Raw genomic sequence first — 12,210 nt, 5'->3', positions numbered from 1 at the left:
ACAAATTATAAAACTTTTTGTTCTAATTCTATGAAAAATGCCATGGATAATTTCATAGGAATTATATTGAGCCCGTAGATTGCTTTAGGTAGTATAGTCATTTTCACAATATTGATTGATCTTCCTATCTAAGAACATGGTATATCTCTCTGTTTGTGTCTTCTCTGATTTCTTTCATCAGTGTCTTAAAGTTTTCTGAGTACTGGTCATTTACCTCCTTGAATCAGGTTTATTCCTAGGTATTTTATTCTTGTTGCTGTAGTATTAAAAAATGGTATTTTCCCCTAATTTCTTTCTGATCTTTAATGATTAGTGTTTAGGAATGCAAGAGATTTCTGTGCATTGATTTTGTATCTTGCAACTTTATCAGATTCATTGATAATGGTTCATTCATTAACTTTAGTAGTATTCTGGTGGCATCTTTAGGATTTTCTATGTGAAGTCATCTATCATGTCATCTGCAAACAGTGGTAGTTTTGCTTCTTCTTTTCCAGTTTGAATTCTTTTCCTTCTCTGATTGCCATGGCTACAGCTTCCAAAACTATGTTGAGTAATAGTGGTTAGAATGTACATCCTTATCTTATTTCAGATCTTAGAGGAAATGGTTTTGTTTCTTTACCATTGAGAATGTTTGCAGTGGGTTTGTCATATATGGCCTTTATTAGGTTGATAGAGGTAGTTCCCTTTATGCCCACTATCTGGGGAGTTTTTACCATAAATGGATGTTGAATTTTTTCAAAAGCTTTTTATGCATCTATTGAGATGATCATATGGCTTTTATTCTTTAATTGATAATATGGTGTATCACATTGATTTGCACAAATTGAAGAATCCTTGCACCCCTAGGATAAATCCCACTTGATCATGGTGTATAATCCTTTTGATATATTGTTGGATTTTGTTTGCTGGTATTTTGTTGAAGGTTTTTATGTCTGTTTATCAGTGATGTTGGTGTGTAATTTTCTTTATTTGTGGTATCTTTATCTGGTTTTCTTATCAGGTTTTCTTATGGTCTCATAAGATGAACTTGGGGAGTGTGAACTTGGGGAGTGTTCTTTCCTATGCAATTTTTTGGAAGAGTTTTGAGAATAATGGAGTTAACGCTTCTCTAAATGTTTGACACAATTCTTCTGTGAAGCCATCTGGTCCTGGACTTCTCTTTGTTGGAAGATTTTTAATTGCAGTTTCAATTTCATTATTTGTAATTGGTCTGTTTATATTTTCTATTTCTTCCTGGTTCAGTCTTGGAAGGTTGTACCTTTCTAAGAGTTTGTCCATTTCTTCCAGGTTGTCCATTGTATTGGCACATAGTTGCTTAGAGCAGTCTCTTATGATCCTTTGTATTTCTGCAGTGTCAGTTGTAATTTCTCCTTTTTCATTTCTAATTTTATTAATTTGAATCCTCTCCCTTTTTTTTTTTTTCTTGATGAGTCTGGCTGCTGCTAAGTCACTTCAGTCGTGTCCGACTCTGTGCGACCCCAGAGACGGCAGCCCACCAGGCTCCCCCGTCCCTGGGATTCTCCAGGCAAGAACACTGGAGTGGGTTGCCATTTCCTTCTCCAGTGCATGAAAGTGACAAGTGAAAGTGAAGTCGCTCAGTCGTATCCCACTTGTAGCGACCCCATGGACTGCAGCCTACCAGGCTCCTCCGTCCATGGGATTTTCCAGGCAAGAGTACTGGAGTGGGGTGCCATTGCCTTCTCCGTGAGTCTGGCTAATAGTTTGTAAGTTTTATCTTCTCAAAGAACCAGCCGTTAGTCAGATTTATTTTTCTATTTTCTTCATTTCTATTTCATATATTTTTGTTCTGATTTTTGTGATTTTTTTTTTCTTCTACTAACTTTGGGTTTTGTTGTTCTTCTTTCTCTAGTTGCTTTAGGGGTAAGCTTAGGTTGTTTGTGATGTTTCTTGTTTCTTGAGGTAGGATTGAGTTGCTATAAACTTCCCTCTTAGGACTGCTTTTGCTACATCCCTTAGGTTTTGGGTCGTTGTATTATTGTCATTTGTTTTTATATATTTTTAAATTTCCTCTTTGATTTCTTCAGTGAACTCTTAGTTATTTAGGAGAGTATTGTTTAGCTTCCACGTGTTCATGATTTTTACAGTTTTTTTTTTTTTCCCTGTAATTTCTAATCTCATAGAGCTGTGGTTTGAAAGATGTTTGATTTAAATATTTTAAAGTTTACTGAGACTTGATTTCTGACCCAAGATGTAATCTGTCCTGGACAATGTTCTGTGTGCACTTGAGAAGAAAATGCATTCTGCTGCTTTAGGATGGAATGTCCTATAAATATCTGTTATGTCAGTCTGGTCTATTGTGTCATTTAAAGCTTGTGTTTCCTAAAAAGAAATAAGGTGACTTATCCTTTAATTGAATTTTGAAACCGTTGGAAATGGAGCTTATTTTAGTAAGGCAAATCTCTGGAAAATTTTCAGTTGCTGGTTTGATATTTGCATATGTACTTTTATTATGCATTGTGTGCCAGGTAAGGCTGTGAATACGTTTTGAATACTTAAAAAAAATTAGGCTTCTGTTTATTTTCTCTCTGGATGATCTGTTCATTTGTATAAGCAGAGTGTTAAAAGTCCTCCTCTATCATTGTGTTACTGTCAGTTTCTCCTTTTATGGCTGCTAGCATTTGCCTTATGTATTGAGGTGTTCCTATGTTGAGTGCATATATATTTATAATTTTATGTTTTCCTCTTTGATTGATCCCTTGATCATTTCATTACGTTGTCTTTCCTCGTCTCTCAGAACCATCTTTATTTTAAAGTCTAGTTTCCCTTATATGAGTATTGCTACTTCAGCTTTCTTTTGATTTCCATTTGCATGGAATTACCTTTTCCCAGTCTCTCACTGTCAGTTTGTATTGTCTCTGCGTCTGAAGCGGATCTCTTGAAGATAGTGTATATATATGTCTTGTTTTTGGATACATTCAGCCAGTCGGTCTTTTGGTTGGAGCTTTTAATTCATTTACATTTAAGTAATTATCGCTGTGTATATTCTTATTACCATTACCATTTTCTTTATTATTTGGGGTTTATTTTTTCAGATCTTTTCTTCTTCTCTTGTGTCTCCCACCTAAAGAAGTATCTTTAGCTTTTGTGGGAGAGATGATTTGGTGATGGTGAATTCTCTTAGCTTTTTGCTTTTGGTTTCTCTGATGAATCTGAGTGAGATCCTTGCTGAATCTGAATGAGATCCTTGCTAGGTAGGGTGAGTAATCTTGGTTGTAGGTTTTTCCCTTTTGCTACTTAAGTATATCCTGCCTCCCTTCTGGCCTGAAGTTTCTGCTGAAAAATCAGCTGATGACCTTAAAGGAATCCCATTCCATTTATTTTTAAGAGAGAGCTTATTCTTATTATTCCTGAACTGCTGTGTTCCTAGTATGAGACTGTGATTCTTAGCCCTGCCTTCCCATTAGAATCGCCTGGGAAGACTTGACAGTCCCCTGAACAGGCAGCACTCTGATCCCTGATGTAGAATCTCTGCAGGTAAGACCCAGGCCTCAGCACGTTAAAGCCTTCCATGTGATCCCAGATTGTAGCTATGTTTGAGAACCTGGAATGTGAGTCAAGGTCATCCCAAATGCAAGATTGAGCTGCTGTGGTGTAGCCCAGTGACCAACACTCTGTTGCCCATCTTTTCACAGTTAATCAGAGAGGAGGAAGTGTCTGTAGCAGGCAAGGATCTGGTTCTAAATGATGCAGCCCCTTGCCAAACCCAGAGGCTCAGCTCTTAGAAGAGGAAAATCCGTTCCCACTGACCGTCTCAAGGCTTCTCTTGCTCTCCTCCTTGCAGTGACTTACGGGTTGGATTTCTTCTGTTGTTGATCACTTGCTCTTCCAGGTGTGAATGAAGAGAGAAAAAATGCTAACATGATTAGTGGCATCATGGGAACATTCCAGAAAAGGCAGAAGGGCATACAAGTAGACCTGAGCTCTACACATGGACCCTGAGTGCTGTTATTTTGTGGGGAAGGTGTCTCTGGCCTGGATCCTCTCTGCTGGATCCTTGTCCCTTTGGAGTTGGCCCTGCATTTTTCAACTGTGGAGTCTGTGTTCCTTATTCTAGGCCAGTGGTTCTCAGCCAAAACAGCAATGCGCTTTATAAGCGCTTTGTGGTATCTGAGGTTGTTGTTTTTTTTCTTCTTTTGGTTGTCACAGTGATGGAGACAAAACTGGCATTTCATGGAAGCAGGCCAGGGATACTAGGTGTCCCGCAGTGGGCTGCTAAGCAAGAACTGTCCCCCCCCAAGCAGGACCACGTAAGGTCCCACTGGACATTTATGTAGTGAAAAGCCTGTTTATAACGATCTGAGTCTAGAGGTTAATTCTGTTTTACAAATAAGAAGCTTTTCTTCTGCCCCTGCATTCTTAAAATAGGCAATACCATTTCCAGGAATGGGTAAAATGAGGGAGACTCGTGATTTGCTTTGTTTGAAGCTTTAAACAGAGTCGTTCACTGTTTGGAATGAGTCATATCAGCAAACGTGGCGCTTGTCTCCAAATGCAGTGGAAGCATTTGTTATTGAATTCTGCTCGTCAGGTACAGGCTTGTGACAGCTTCCTCATGTTATCATTAGTTAGGGCATTGTATTATGTCTTGCTGGGAAAGTAGGTAGGATATGTCATCAATCATTTTATCTCTTACAAAACACTTGTAATTTTTTTTTCTTTTTTAAAAAATTTATTTATTTTATTTGGAGGGTAATTACTTTACAATACTGTAGTGGTTTTTGCCATACATTGACATGAATCAGCCATGGATGTACATGTGTTCCCCATCCTGAACCCCCCTCCCACCTCCCTCCCCGTCCCATCCTTCAGGGTCTTCCCAGTGCACCAGCCCTGAGCACCCTGTCTCATGCATTGAACCTGGATTGGCGATCTGTTTCACATACGATAATATACATGTTTCAATGGTATTCTCTCAAATCATCCCACCCTCTCCCTCTCCCACAGAGTCCAAAAGACGGTTCTATACATCTGTGTCTCTTTTGATGTCTCGCATACAGGGTTATTGTTACCATCTTTCTAAATTCCATATATATGCATTAGTATACTGTATTGGTGTTTTCCTTTCTGGCTTACTTCACTCTGTATAATAGGTTCCAGTTTCATCCACCTCATTAGAACTAATTCAAATGCATTCTTTTTGATGGCTGAGTAATACTCCATCGTGTATATGTACCAAAGCTTTCTTATCCATTCATCTGCCAATGGACATCTAGGTTGCTTTCATGTCCTGGCTATTGTAAACAGTGCTGTGATGAACACTGGGGTACAGGTGTCTCTTTCAATTCTGGTTTCCTCGGTGTGTTTGCCCAGCAGTGGTATTGCTAGGTCATGTGGCAGATCTTATATGCAGAGTACATCATGAGAAATGCTGGGCTGGAAGAAGCACAAGCTGGAATCAAGACTGTCAGGAGAAATATCAATAACCTCAGATATGCAGATGACACCATCCTTATGGTAGAAAGTGAAGAGGAACTAAAAAGCCTCTTGATGAGAGTGAAAGAGGAGAGTGAAAAAGTTGGCTTAAAGCTCAACATTCAGAAAATGAAGATCATGGTATCTGGTCCCATCACTTCATGGGAAATAGATGGGGAAACAGTGGAAACAGTGTCAGACTTTATCTTTTGGGGCTCCAAAATCACTGCAGATGGTGACTGCCGCCATGAAATTAAAAGACGCTTACTCCTTGGAAGAAAAGTTATGAGCAACCTAGATAGCATATTCAAAAGCAGAGACATCACTTTGCCAACAAAGGTCCATCTAGTCAAGGCTATGGTTTTTCCTGTGGTCATGTATGGATGTGAGAGTTGGAGTGTGAAGAAAGCTGAGCGCCGAAGAATTGATGCTTTTGAACTGTGGTGTTGGATAAGACTCTTGAGAGTCCCTTGGACTGCAAGGAGATCCAACCAGTCCATTCTGAAGGAGATCAGTTCTGGTGTTCTTTGGAAGGAATGATGCTAAAGCTGAAACTCCAGTACTTTGGCCACCTCATGCAAAGAGTTGACTCATTGGAAAAGACTCTGATGCTGGGAGGGATTGGGGGCAGGAGGAAAAGGGGACGACAGAGAATGAGATGGCTGGATGGCATCACTGACTTGATGGATGTGAGTTTGAGTGAACTCCAGGAGATGGTGATGGACAGGGAGGCCTGGCGTGCTGTGATTCATGGGGTCGCAAAGAGTCAGACACAACTGAGCGACTTAATTGAACTGATGGCAGTTCTATTTCCAATTTTTAAGGAATCTCCACACTGTTCTCCATAGTGGCTGTACTAGTTTGCATTCCCACCAACAGTGTAAGAGGGTTCCCTTTTCTCCACACCCTCTCCAGCATTTATTGTTAAAACATTTGTAATTTAAAAGCAAGGATCATCTCAGAAGCTCACTGAGGGGCCAAACTGCCCACTCACATCTGGCCTGGGAAGCCTCAGGAAACAGATCCTCAAGAAATGCCTTTTAGAAGGCAACTGGGAGCCTCTTACCCCCAGGACTGGAAAAGGGGCAGTCCAACCAGGTATGGGGAAGACTGTGAGCTGCAGTAAAGGAGTGGTCTAGAAGGCGTGGCCATAGGGGTTGGGGCGTGGCCATAGGGGTTGGGGCGTGGCCCGGCCTGAGTGTGGTGAAAGGGTATGTGGCCTGTTCAGGAGGGGTGGGACCTTTGTGTCACCTGGCTGGGTTTCTCTGCTGTCCTTGCCCCATGCCCTTTGGGTTTAAGTCCTCCTGGGGCTCAAGGAAAAATAGAGCCATTATCTGAGTTACCCACCCAACTTCACCTGCCCTCCAGGGATGTAGGATAAGACTATTAGTTCCCTGACTTGAGCACTTCTCTGCCTACCCCTTCTTTTGCAGGTGGTGGTGTTCAGTTGCTCAGTCGTGTCTGACCCTTTGCGACCCCATGGACTGCTGCGCCCTGGGCTTCCCGGTCCTTCACTATCTCCAGAGTTTCCCCACACTCATGTCCCTGGAGTCGATGATGCCCCCTTTCTCATCCTCTGTCACTTGTCATTCCTTTCTCATCCTCTGTCACGCCCATCTCTTCCTGCCCTCAATCTTTCCCAGGATCACTTCCCATAGGTTGGCCCCCCACATCAGGTGGCCAGAGTACTGGAGCTTCAGCTTCAGCATCAGTCCTTCCAGTGAATATTCAGGGTTGATTTCCTTTAGGATTGACTGGTTTGATCTCTGTGCTGTCCAAGGGACTCTCAAGAGTCTTCTCCAGCATCACAGTTCAAAAGCATCAATTCTTCATCAAGAGGCTCTTAGCTCCTCTTTGCTTTCTGCCATTAGGGTTTGAAGGTGGTGGTGTTCAGGTGCTCAGTCAGGTCCGACTCTTTGCAACCCTGTGGACTGTAGAACGCTAGATTTCCCTGTCCTTCACTATTTCCCAGAGTTTGCTCAAACTCATATCCGTTGAGTTGGTGATGCCCTCCAACTGTCTCATCCTCTGTTCATCCCCTTCTCTTCCTGCCTTCAATCTTTCCCAGCATCAAGGTCTTTTCCAATGAGTCAGCTCTTCGCATCAGACGGCCAAAGTATTGGAGCTTCAGCTTTAGCATCAGTCCTTCCAATGAATATTTAGGGTTGATTTCCTTTAGGACTGACTGAGGCAGGCAAAATCTGTCATCCAGTAATCCCTAAACGGATGACTTCCTGAATGATGCTCTGTTTGGCCCAGGAATGAAAATCTGCCTACTCTGATCTGAATAGTCAAGTGCTTCTCACCTTGGCCTCATCCCAGACAGCTGACTCGTACCTTCTGTCTCTTACCAGCCTGCCTGCAGCAGTGTGGGAGGAGGATAAGGGCAGGAAGTATCTCACACACTTTTGAGTGATTAAGAGCCAACATATGCGAAGCACTTTGGGCTTCCCTGGTGGCTCAGATGGTAAAGTGTCTCCCTGCAACGCAGAAGACCTGGGTTCAATCCCTGGGTCGGGAAGATCCCCTGGAGAAGGAAATGGCAACTCACTCCAGTTCCTCGCCTGGAGAATCTCATGGACAGAGGAGCCTGGTAGTCCAGGGGGTTGCAAAGAGTCAGACACGACTAAGCAACTTCACTTCAGCCCATAACCTGGCTCGTGATAGGGGACAGATGGCAGTTTTTGTTGATGTGACTTATAGACCTGAGGGTTAAACACACACACACCCATACATGCAAGGCCATGTAACCAATTCAGCATTTTGTGTAAATCTCAGGTTTCCACTGTGAGCTCCACTACCTTCTTGGTGGAGTGTGTGCAGTGTGACTTGACCTTCCTGCCTCCAGGGTGAGCTTGTCTCTAAAGTGGCTCTGGAGCTAGAGGGCCAAGAGCCCTGGCAGAGTCTGGGATTCTGTCCCCCAAAGTGCTCTTGTGACCATTTCTTCCTTTTGGATAGTCTCCCCTCAGTAGTGTGGTTGAGTGGTGTGTTTTCCTGGATGGTATCCCCTGGTTACTTTTGCAAAATTAACTTTTGAATTTGGGGTTGAGGCAGTTTTCATTCCTTGACTCCCTCCAGAAGGGTTTCCTGGTTGTTCTCGAATGTTCTCATTTACAGAACACAGAGAGGAGAAAGCTCCTTCTAATCACAGGGCAGGTGGTGGAAGCCATCTGAGATGACTCTGGCAGGGGCTGCGTCTTCGCCACACCTGTTCTGGGCCCCCTTGAGTAGTTGCGTCCACTGTTGCTCATGGGATTCAGCTCAGGGACGGCCACCAGCACTTCGCACCACCCAAGGCATCTGGGTGGGGTGATTTGGGGACACTTCCTCCCAGGCTTGAAAAAAATGCAAAATAGGTCTCACCAAGGACTGCTTTTCTGTAACCACAATTGGAGGGCCTTGGCTTGGCTCCTAGTCTGTTTAGAAACGTGTTTATTTTGGAAAGAAGTTCAGCCTCAAGCAGCATTAAAAGCAGCCTCTTTAGTGCTGAGACACTACTAAAAGTTCTGTATTGTACCAGCGAGGGCTCAATGCCCTCACTGCCATCGCACGGTCACTCTTCTAGACTCCTCCAGCCACTCCCTGCCTGCCCACTTTTGTGCCACCCCCGCCCCCCCGCCTCCCCCCTGCCAGACCAACAGCCTTTAAGGGAAGTATCCAGGCATAATTGTAGCAGTGACAAGGACACCAGCCCTAACTAATCTTTATTGAATGTGCTATGTGTCAGGCTCTGTCTTAAGAGTTTTCATTACTACGTCACGTTTAACCTCAGCAGTCTCCCTGTGAGGTAGACTCCATTACTATTTTCTATTAAGAGACGAGGAAGCCAAGACAAGCTCCAGGTTGCATAGCCAGCAAGTGACCTGGTTGATGGATTGGTTATTGACAGAATCTGAGAAGCCCCCATGGTTTATATCTAAGAATCTTTTTTCAGGTGCAGCCAGTTGGTTGAATGATGAGCTTAAAAGAAAACTTAAGATCATGGCATTCGGTCCCATCACTTTACAGCAAATAGATGGGGAAACAATGGAAACAGTGACAGACTATTTTTGGGGGGCTCCAAAATCACTGCAGATGGTGAGGGCAGCCATGAAATTAAAAGACACTTGCTCCTTGGAAGAAAAGCTATGACCACCCTAGACAGCATATTAAAAAGCAGACATTACCAACAAAGGTTCGTCTAGTCAAAGCTATGGTTTTTTGAGTTGTCATGTATGGATGTGAGACTAGAATTGATGCTTTTGAACTGTGGTGCTGGAGAAAACTCTTGAGAGTCCCTTGGACTGCAAGGAGATCCAACCAGTCCATCCTAAAGGAAAGCAGTCCTGAATTCATTGGAAGGACTGATGCTGAAGCTGAAACTCCAATACTTTGGCCACTTGATGTGAAAAGCTGACTCACTGGAAAAGACCCTGATGCTGGGAAAGAATGAAGGCAGGAAGAGATTGAAGGGGATGACAGTATGAGATGGCTGGATGACATCACCAACTCGATGGACATGGGTTTGAGTAGGCTTTGGGAGTTGGTGATGGACAGGGAGGCCTGGCGTGCTGCAGAGTCCACGGGGTCACAAAGAGTAAGACACGACTATGAGACTGAACTGACTGACTGAATAAGAATCTGTTAGTAGTGGTTTAACAAAATCTGAGAGCTCACCCTACCTGACATCATTCCCTCAGTTAAAGGAACCAGGGTGCCCTTTTGTGAAGGGAGCTCTGGGCACCTGGATTCAATTCCTCCAGGTATGGTAGTTTCCTCTCCAACTTCCTGGGTCTCGGTCAAGGTCATGCCTGGAGCCATGCTGAGCTCTCCCTGACTTGGTGAGCATGCTTCAGCCTTCGCTACACTGGCTGACACTGACCATCACCTGTGCATCCTGGCTAGGGCTTCGGAAGTCTGAAGTTTCAACTGGAAATTGTGTCTAGCAGCTCACAAAGAATTCTCAGCTTGTCCATACACAAGAGCAAATAAGCGGACATAAACAGCTAGCTTGTGTATATATTTTAAACATACATTGTAACATATACATTATCATTTATATAATGTAGTTGAGATTATGAGACATGATTAAAATGTTGGAGGTCTTTATACTTACAAAGTAGAGATAATGACTTTCTTTTCTATTGCTTTAATTTTGTATCTATATAAGATGATTTCACTAAACTTATTTTTTTAATTTATAAAAAATTTTATTGAAGTTGATTTACAATATTGTGTTAATTTCTGTTGTACAGCAAAGTGACTCAGTTACACATATACGTATGCATTCTTTTTCTTACCCTTTTCCATTATGGTTTGCCACAGGATATTGGATATTGTTCCCTGTGCTATACAGGACCCTGTTTATCGATCCTATATATAGAATAGTTTGCCTCTGCTAATCCCAAGCTCCCCATTCATCCCTTCCCCTTGGCAACCACAAGTCTGTTCTGTGTCTGTTTTTTCATAGATATGTTCATTTCTGTTATATTTTAGATTCCACATATATGTGATATTACATGGCATTTGTGCTTCACTTAGTATGACCGTCTCTAGGTCTGCCCATGTTGCTGCGAATGACATTGTTCCATTCTTTTTGATGGCTGAGTGATATTCCATTGTGCTTCTTTATTCTGTCAGTGGACGTTTAGGTTGTTTCCATGCTTTGGCTTTTGTCAGTAGTGCTGCTATGAACATAGGGGTGCATGGATCTTTGCAAATTATAATTTTATCTGGGTATGTGCCCAGGAGTGGGGTTGCTGGATCATATGATAATTCTATTTTTAGTTTTCTGAGGGAACGCTGTACTGTTTTACATAGTGGCTGCACCAGATTACATTCCCACCAACAGTGTAAGAGGGGTTCCCTTTGCTCCACACCCTCTCCAGCATTTGTTATTTGTAGACTTTTTAGTGATGGCCATTCTGACCATGGTGAGGTGGTGTGTCACTGTAGTTCTGCTTTGCATTTCTCTAACAGGTATTGATGTTGAGCATCTGTTCACGTGCCTCTTGGTCATCTGCATGCCGTCTCTGGACACTAAACTTAGTGTGGCCATCATCTCGTGACCTATGTGAGTCAGATCATTACGCTGCACGCCTTATGCAGCAAGATGTATACTGTGTCAGTTATGTTGCATTAAAAGCGGACAAAAAAGATACCTTCCCTAAAGTCTGAGAACATTAATAATCAGGTGCTAAAGCAATAGTAACATTTGTATTTAGCACCAAATCAGCTTCCCTGGTGGCTCAGAGGTTAAAGCGTCTGCCTCAAATGCAGGAGACCTGGGTTTGACCCCTGGGTCGGGAAGATCCCCTGGAGAAGGAAATGGTAACCCACTCCAGTATTCTTGCCTGGAGAATCCCATGGACGGAGAAGCCTGGTAGGCTACAGTCCACGGGTAGGCTACAGTCCACGGGGTCGCAAGAGTCGGACACGATTGAGCGACTACACACACAAGTTAAATATTGGGGATGGAGGGTCAAAAAATAATGATAAGCAAGTCCCTGAGATTTCTTGTAGTCAGTTCATTATCTTGGTATTATTTTCACTAGCTTTTCTGCTGATATTTAAAATGAATACATAATAGGGTAATGTTAGTGAGAATATTTCCCTGTAGACCAGTGATCTCTTTTAAAATTGAGAACTCAAAAAAAAAAAAAAAAAAAAACCCCAAAATCTTAGTGATAAAGGCATTTTATTTCTACTTTACTTCTACTGGAGATGAAGAAACAAGTTAATAAGAGCCCGTCTGGTAAAGGAGGGTGGTAGAAACTCTATCTGGTTTGCTTGCTATCG

Source organism: Ovis aries, chromosome 13 (genome assembly GCF_016772045.2).
Source record: "Ovis aries strain OAR_USU_Benz2616 breed Rambouillet chromosome 13, ARS-UI_Ramb_v3.0, whole genome shotgun sequence".
NCBI lineage: Eukaryota > Metazoa > Chordata > Mammalia > Artiodactyla > Bovidae > Ovis > Ovis aries.
Note: the sequence above shows the minus strand (reverse complement) of the source record.